This window comes from Capsicum annuum, chromosome 9, assembly GCF_002878395.1.
Source record: "Capsicum annuum cultivar UCD-10X-F1 chromosome 9, UCD10Xv1.1, whole genome shotgun sequence".
NCBI lineage: Eukaryota > Viridiplantae > Streptophyta > Magnoliopsida > Solanales > Solanaceae > Capsicum > Capsicum annuum.
In genome coordinates this window covers 3960537-3969284 of record NC_061119.1, presented here as the reverse complement: position 1 = coordinate 3969284, position 8748 = coordinate 3960537, and positions in this window count along the sequence as shown.

Here is an 8748-nt window from a genome sequence, read left to right as displayed (position 1 = left end):
GCTATTATTGGGAAATCAGATTTGAAGTTCAAGAGGTAAATATTCGAACATACTTAATTGACTTTACTATAGTAAGCAAGTGAGAATATAATTTGAAATAAAAGAGTAAAACTCATTTTATCCCCTTAATGTTTTGGATTTGAAAAACAGTGCCCTAAATACTTATGAAAACTTACCTAAATATATCATAAAAAAGGGCAGTCCGGTGCACTAAAGCTACCGCTATGCGCGACATCTGGGGAAGGGCCCCACCACAAGGGTGTATCGTACGCAGTCTTACCTTGCATTTCTGCCAGAGGCTGTTTCCAAGGTTTGAACCCGTGACCTCCTGGTCACATGGTACCTAAATATATCATATTTAGAAAATATTTATCATTTACAATAATATAATTTTAATACATGCATAATTCACTTTTAATACATAATGTATATTTATTACCAAAACAAACATAATACATTTAAAACACTTATAATACATTTATATTATACGCATAATTCATTTTTAGTACATAGTATAATAGATCTATATTGAATACATAATTCGTTTTTGATATATAGTACCTTTTTAATCAAAACAAGTATAATACATTTTAATACACTTCTAAGACATCTATATTTGTACATAATTCGCTTTGATCGTAGTACAGTTGATATATATGGTAAATATTTTTTAAATATGGTGTATCTAGGTAATAAATAAAAAATATATTTAAAAGCAGTAAATGTTTTATAAAAAATTGTAACACCCCAACTTAGAAAGGAGTCCCTCATCGGCAAAACACAGGAGGGATGCTGGGTATATAAGTAAGCAAGCCTTACTAACTAGTGACGTGTTATAAAGTCGTGCGTGCCTGGGCCCAAAGCGGATAATGTCACCAGTGGGTTGGGGAGTTACAGGGGGTCTCTTGGTCCTTTATGGTTTAGGATGCTCGTTGCGGCCAGGGCCTCGGCTCAGGTCGTGACAATTGGTATCAGAGCCTAGGCTATAGGTCTCAGGTCATGGAGCAGTGTTTAATAGATTCTTGTTCATGGATATTTAGGCGCCCATACTTATGAACTTGAGGCTACAGAACATTTAGGAAGGTTTCCCTTTTTCATTCATTATTCATGCGTTTGAATTGAATTTAGTCTAACCTTTAACTATTGTTCGCAGATGGTTAAGAGACGCGGTTCTTTCTCTGCTAGTCGATTTAATGCACCTACTGGACGTGGTGCTGGACATGGTTCTACTCATGGTGGTGGTCAAGTTGGGTCTCATCCGACTAGGACTAGGACTAGGACTCAGACCGATCCTAAGCTTGGAGGTAGGAATGAGGGTCAGCCCTAAGATGTTGCTTCGGAGCAAGTTCAAGATCAGGTTGATCGGGATGTTCCTGCTGCTATGCCTACTATTGCATTTTCTGTAGCTATTGTGGTAAGAATGTTGAATGTACTTAAGGCATTAGTGCCTAATCAAGGTCGAGCTCCATCTCCTCAGGCAACTTCGCAAACGCAGACACAAGTTCAGTTGAATGTCGCGGCTTCTCTGGCACCTCAACTAGTTGATCTTTTGGTTGCAGCTCTGGGGCGACCCAAGGATTTTAAGAATTTCATGGATCTTAAGCCACCAGAGTTTGATGGTATGCCATCTTCTATTGAGTCTCAAAAGTTTATAGATCGTTGTGAGAAGATATTGACTACCTTGGGATTGAAGGAGACTCGTGGTGTAGAATTTATCACTTTTCTATTCTCGGGGTCTCCCAAGGTATGGCAGACTTCTATCTTGAGGGGTAGACAAGCAGGGCTTCCACCAATAACTTGGTCAGAGTTTTCAGCCATGTTTATAGACATATTTATTCCATTGAGCAGACAAGATGATATGAGATACCAGTTTAATGAGCTATGACAGGGATCTATGATAGTTACTGAGTACGAAACTAAGTTCACTGAGTTGTCCAGGTATGTTCCATCTTTGATTACAGATTAGAAGGAGAAAGTAAGATGTTTTGTGGATGGACTTGAGGCTTGTTATTGTGGTCCAGTAATACGAGATGTGCATAATGGATCCTATACTGAGGTGGTTGACATCGTTCTCTGTTTTGAGTCCTATTATGAGATGGAAAAAATTAATCAAGAAAAAAAAGACACGTAACTCAGGTGTGTTTAATGGTGCTCAATCTGAGGGTAATGGTAGTTTTTATTAAGCGCAGCCCAGGCCTACACAGTCAGAGTCCATGGGATAGTCTTTGAGGATCAGTTATTTAGCTAGACAGGGTGAACAACAGACGCAGAGGAAGGGTAACAATTCTATCAATCAAGTCAACATCCTTGGTGTTCCAATTGTGGTAGAAATCACACTGGTCATTGTTACAGAACAAATAGGGCTTGTTATACTTGTGGTGAGCAGGAACATATTGCTAAGTTTTATCCTAAGGAAGATTCTGAGTCTAGTCAAGCTACTACTCAGGTGCAAAGGAATGTTGCAGGAGCATAAGCCCAAGCTCAGCTGGTTAGAATTGCTCCACAGGGTGCTTATGGGCAAAATTGACAAGGTTCGCAGGTTGCTCAAACAGGGGGTGGACCATCGAGATTCTTCGCTATGGCTAGACAAAATAATGAGGCACCTGATGCGATAGTCACGGGTATTATATTATTAATTCTCTTGAGGGATATTTCTTTATTGATCTTTATTCTAGGTATTTATTTTTATCTTCATATATTGTTTTATTCTTAGAAAGAATAGTTGAGACTCTTATTATGCTATATATGGTTATGACTTAGTGTGGGGCATTTCACTAGTGGATAATGTTTATGGATTTTGCGTGATATCTGTTTAGCGCAAGGGCATCATAGTCGATCTGCTTGTGCTACCTATGTTGATTTTGATGCGATTATGTATATGGACTGGTGGACATCATATTATGCTTTGATTGATTGTATCCTAAACTTATACGTTTCTATTTTTCTGAAAAACCACCTTTGGTGTGGAAGGGTATGACCCCTGTGACTCAAGGATAATATTTTATGTAAGGGCATATTGAATGGGTGATTATGGGTTTTTGTGTTTATTGCTACTGTCTGTGATGCATGAGCTGAGAATCTTGTTGTTGGCAGCTTTTCTATTATTTGAGAATTTGTTGGTGTGTTTTCAGATTTAGTTTTTGAGCTATCTAGGTTGTTTATAGTTCATCTTGTTTTTCACTTGTGCGTGCAAGTTATATTTCCTCATTTATTTAAAGTTTTCTATATGATTGTTACGTTCGAGGATGAACGTTATTTTAAGTGGAGGAGAATGTAATAATCCAGACTTTTCATGAGGGGTAAATGAGTAATTAGCCTATATTATTAGTATTAATTAATATAATTAAAGTGGACAAGCTAAAAGCCAAAACCCATTAATCTTCAGATTCCATGATTTAGTAATATAAAGGGTTAAAATATTAGGGATCTCTGTTTCATTATTTTTGGGGAGAAAGCCAGCACGCGGTTTTATCTTGTACTTTCTTTGTGGCTTGGAGACTTGGGAAGATGAATGTGAAAAGTCATCCACTAAATTGGGAATTTCCAGAAGACTAATAGTGGCTTGTACCTATTTCTATTCTTCGTGGTTACTTTTCTCAAATTGGAGTGGTTGGATAAAATAAATCTTTAATAGTGGGTTGATGGTTGGAGTACTCAATTATTGATCAATGATTAACTGTTAGTGGAGTTGGACAAACAAATATTACTAGAGCTTAGCACTGGGAAGAAACCATTCATTATTTTCTTTCCTATTTATTCATATTGTAACTTTGATAGCTATTACTTCTAACAGTAGAGAGATAAATATTTTGATTAGGCGATAATTGACTAACAATGAGAAGCCTGTATGGTTATAGTAGTGGCTCTATTAACAAGAGGATGAGATATTGGTCAAAAAATTTGATGTCTCTGTTCGAGCAATTCATCTCCTTTGGAAGTAATATGTTTGGTTAGTGGGTAGGGATATTTTTACCTTTTCAATTCACGATTAAGGTGTGAGATATTAAGGAGTAGCAATAAGACTTAGAGTTGCGGATATTGATGTTTGACCCCGATTAGTATAATTGATATCTATAATTAACATTTTTGCATAGATTGAAGCCAATAGAGGCTATTTGGTTGGTGTTCCATGCATTGTCGAGTTGGAGAACTTGTTATTAGCGAGGTAAGTGAGACTTTAAGCTTTGGTGCTTCCTTTTCAAATTAGTTTTTGAAATATATTTTTATTTGTCCGGTCCATGTGTTGGGACGAGCGTGTGCTTGGCAGAATCAACGGTCTTTAAGGCCAGTCGCATATACTTTATGTTTAAGAATACTAATTATCCCTTTATAAATTATTTCGTAATGTGATATGATTGTGTACTGTGAGATTGGGGCATTGTGTATGCTTCTTAATTCCATTGGGGCATTGTGTATGCTTTCTTTTAAGCATTGTGTATGCTTCCCTTGAGCATTGTGTATACTTTTTGATTTGATATGAAACATTGTGCATTTTTCCAGAGTATTGTGTATACTCTTGATATGTGGCACATTGTGTATGTGGCCCGGAACTTCTAGTGTTGGGCAATTACTTTGATTTCAAATGGTGATAAGTACTTGATATAAATTGTGTTGAGATATATAGTTTCTGATGAATGATTGTTAGGTCTCATTGGTCATCTTATTATGATATAATTCATGCGTGAAATAACTTTACATTTTTGGTGTTGTTGTATTTTCTAATACTTGTCCCAGGAGTACTTAAAGTAGCGAGCCAATGATCTTACTGAGTTATATTTATATATGGCAAAATGGTTCAGTGGAACCCTGTACTATATCGGTTTTATAAGTTGTACACTTCTACTTACATGTTTGTCATCTGGACCCTTGAACTCATTAAAAAGCAACATTTTGCATCCTTTGATTGTTGACATAGTATAGGGGTCCACTGAGCCATTTTACCTTTATATATAGCTCACTCCTTACTTAAAAGTCTGCAGATTCTATCGAGAAAGGTGAAACTAGTGGGTGACGATTCCTTCGTAAGGATTCTACTTCTAAGGTGAGCCTTCGCATCGTTCGTGGAGGCTTTCGTTTCAGCTTTGACTATCTAGTTTATGTTTCTTTTCATTGGGTTTGCATGACCGAGGATTGAACTCATGTAACTCGATTTTAAATGCTCCATGTCTTAGTATGGGAATCGGAATAAAGATTTAATTCTCGAGTGATTGTTGAATTTATAGTTAAATTATGATTTTTTCAGAATGGTTATTCGTTATACATTGATGCGTTGGAGTTGCATATACCTTATTTTAGTGTTTATTAACTGGTAAAGTATAAGGAAGATTGATTCTCCCGGTAGGTGGGGCCTCACTTTGGGCCCAGTTTATTAGGTTGGGCCTATAGTTGGTGGTGGATTGCTGGGCCAAACTGAATATTAAAAAGTGTAATAACATAAATACCAATCCTTTTGGAAGTAATTATACTCTCTCTCACTTTTTTAATTAATTTACTCTCTTTCCCTATTAATATACATAACATAGCCGACATATACATAGCATTCTGTGTATATGTTGGGATTTTTGTAATATGTTTAGGGAGTTAGAGATTTTTTATAATATTGAAAACATAAGTTGTGTATTTGTATAATTTTTAGTACTAAAAATGTAAATATAATATAAAGAAATTATGTGTTTTATGTAATATTGTTTTGAGTTTTTTTTTCTTTTTTAAAGAAGTATATTTGATTATCAAAACAATCCTTTATTATTTCTAACTTTGTGGTATTATATATGTGATTATGAATTTGTACTTTAGGTTTTCTCTTTATTCCTTAGGGTAGAAAATTGGTTGTATGTTAACTATTAATAAAATTATATTGCTAACTTAATTGAGTCAACAAATAAATTATGATCCAAGTTCATAACTATCTTCAATGCTAGATCTTGTGAAATTAGAAGTTCATTTTTAATGTATAGAACAATACCTAATTAGATTTTTATTTTTTATTTGTTTAGTATCATCTACGATTAGTTTATTGAAAAATATAATTCATTCAATTCGTTTAAGTTTATGCAGGTTATTGATTTGTCTATTTATTAGTTTGGCCCGCTTCAACTCAAATTGAATTATAAAAAATGTTTTCAAAATAATTTCCAAAATACATTTTTATATTTGATTTTAATTTGTTATATAATAATAAAGAAAAAAATAATAATAATTTCAAGAGATACTTAAGAGCCAATTGTGGGTATCTAATAAAAAAGTGATTGTCTCAATTTACTTATTTTAAGTATTTTTAAGCTAAAATAATAAACACCTTTATAGTGTTTGAGTAAAATAAAATAAGTATTTTTGACTTGCGTTTATAAACAATAAGTTATAAATTCATACAACCGGGTTCTAAAAAAATGATAAAGAATAAATAAAATAATTAAAATTTAGTAACAATTGACCAAGATGAGCTATGAGTTATGACTCACATTTCAATAATTTCAACGCAAATAAATTTTAAACGAATAAATAAATCATTCATTTATTAATTCAATTCATTTTAATTCCACAAAATTCAGTCTAACTAACCAATCTATTTAACACCTCTAATATCATCAAAAATAATATAAACAAAGAATAGCAACACAACTATCTTTGTCCACATTAATTATTAAATGAAAAATGATTTTTTTTAATATAAGTAGTTGTGTACAAGTAAGCTTCATTAACACTATTTTACAAACAAACAAAATTGTAGATAAAAAATACTCTGTTTACACAAACTTTATGTCAGACTCAATTTTTGTCTATCATTTTCTCCAAAAAAAAATATATAAAAATTGAAAACAATTAGCACCCACAGTATCTATTTCCTACTTATTTGACTAAAGAAATTAAAAAAAATTGAAAATAATTGACACCTACAAGAGGAGTTATATGCGTCTTAGCCTTCTGATTTTCTGAATATCATTTATTTAGAATTATACGCCGATATCATGAGGGTTTTTTATGGACTGAAGCAAACTTTTCTACTTCTATAACTACAAAAATATCTCCCAATTCGCATATTGCCTTATTTTTTTTTTCAAATTTATGACATATTTTGTAATTTAATTTTAATTGTTGAAATCATTTTTAATTTTTCAATTCTATTTTCATTTTTTGTTTTTAGTGAAAATATCCAAACACTTGTTACTACTCGAAATTAGTTGCACGATTTTTCTCAAATTGATAATATTTTTTGTGTACATATAAAATATTATTATTAGTTCTTTAATTTTATTACTTTTTGAGTTCAATTAATTAATATTGTATATAAATTTTAGATGAAAATAAAGATTTTGAGATAACTTTATCAAAAGCTGATTCAGAGATGCTTGATGAAGATAACATGGTGATGTTGGACACATAGTAAGTGTCATGAAGCTTTTCAGGAACTCATTTTTTATTTTTAATGAATGAAATATTGACATTTTTTGTGTTGTATTTTGATATATTGAAACAAAAATAGGTTAATGTTTTTAATTATCAATTATATTGTTATTCATTAACTATTGGATTACTTGTTAATATTTTTATTTGGCTCAAAGGATATCATGCCAAAAGTTATTTAATTTCACTATTAGAATTTTTTTTTTGGGAGTATTGGAGACTTGATTAGCAAGTAGTAATACTATGTAATATTGTCTAGTAAATATTTATGTTTATTACATTCTAAAATTAAATTATAAAATAATATTTTTAAAAAAGTGGACTAGCTTGTGAGGCCCACAAAGTGATTGTGTGGATTTGGTGTTTTCTGATGATGGGCCAGTTCGGCTTGAACCGTCAAATTCCAAAGACCGTGTAGGCTATCTCGGATGAGTTGAATCAGCTTATATTGACAGCTCTACATAATATAAATAAATTGTTAAATTTGTCCTCGAGCTATACAAAATTTAATATATTTTTCAGCATTTGTAGTTAAGGTAAAATATGTACTCTCATTAATAAATTTGACTAAATTTGTCCTTATTTTCAAATGATCAAAGTTTAGTGCCCGATAATACCACATATTCGCAGTTAAAATCTTTTTTTTATAAGGGGAAAATATGAGTCTTTCTTATAGTTTAATTAAAGACGAATTTAACTCTTCTCCCTAATTTTAAATTCTTCTTTTTTATTCCTCTTTTCTCGCTTTCGTCGTTTGCTTGGATCGATTTTTTTTTCTATAGTTGTTGTTTTGTTAACATCTTTAGAGATAATGCATATCATATACATTTTCACCTATTTTATATATTTTTAAATTTTGATAATATGTATACTATTTTATGGCTTAGATCGAGCACCTCGAGTCTTACAACCTATTTGGCCAAGTAGTTAAAAGTTGCTTATTTTGAAAAATATTTATTAAATTTGCTTTTTAAAAAAATTACTTTTGAACAAAAAAGGAACAATTGTATTTGGTTAATTCATTTAAAAATTGCTTTTCTAAGCATATTGCGGTTGGTTAATATTATTTTTAAAAAAATATCTTAACCACATATATTACGTGTATATCATGTATATTATTAGTTATATTCTGGTGGAGTGGGGTTATTTAAATCAATGTATGCAGACCTTAGCACTACCTCATGGAGGTAGAGAGGCTGATTTCAAAAGATGCTAGACTAAACTGTATCAAATCCAAGTACAAAAACAAAAAAGAAACGGTAGAAAAAATTTAGCAATTAACTAGGAAATTAAACAGTGCAAATTCTAGAAGAAAGGAATTAGAACAACAATAAAATAATGCTA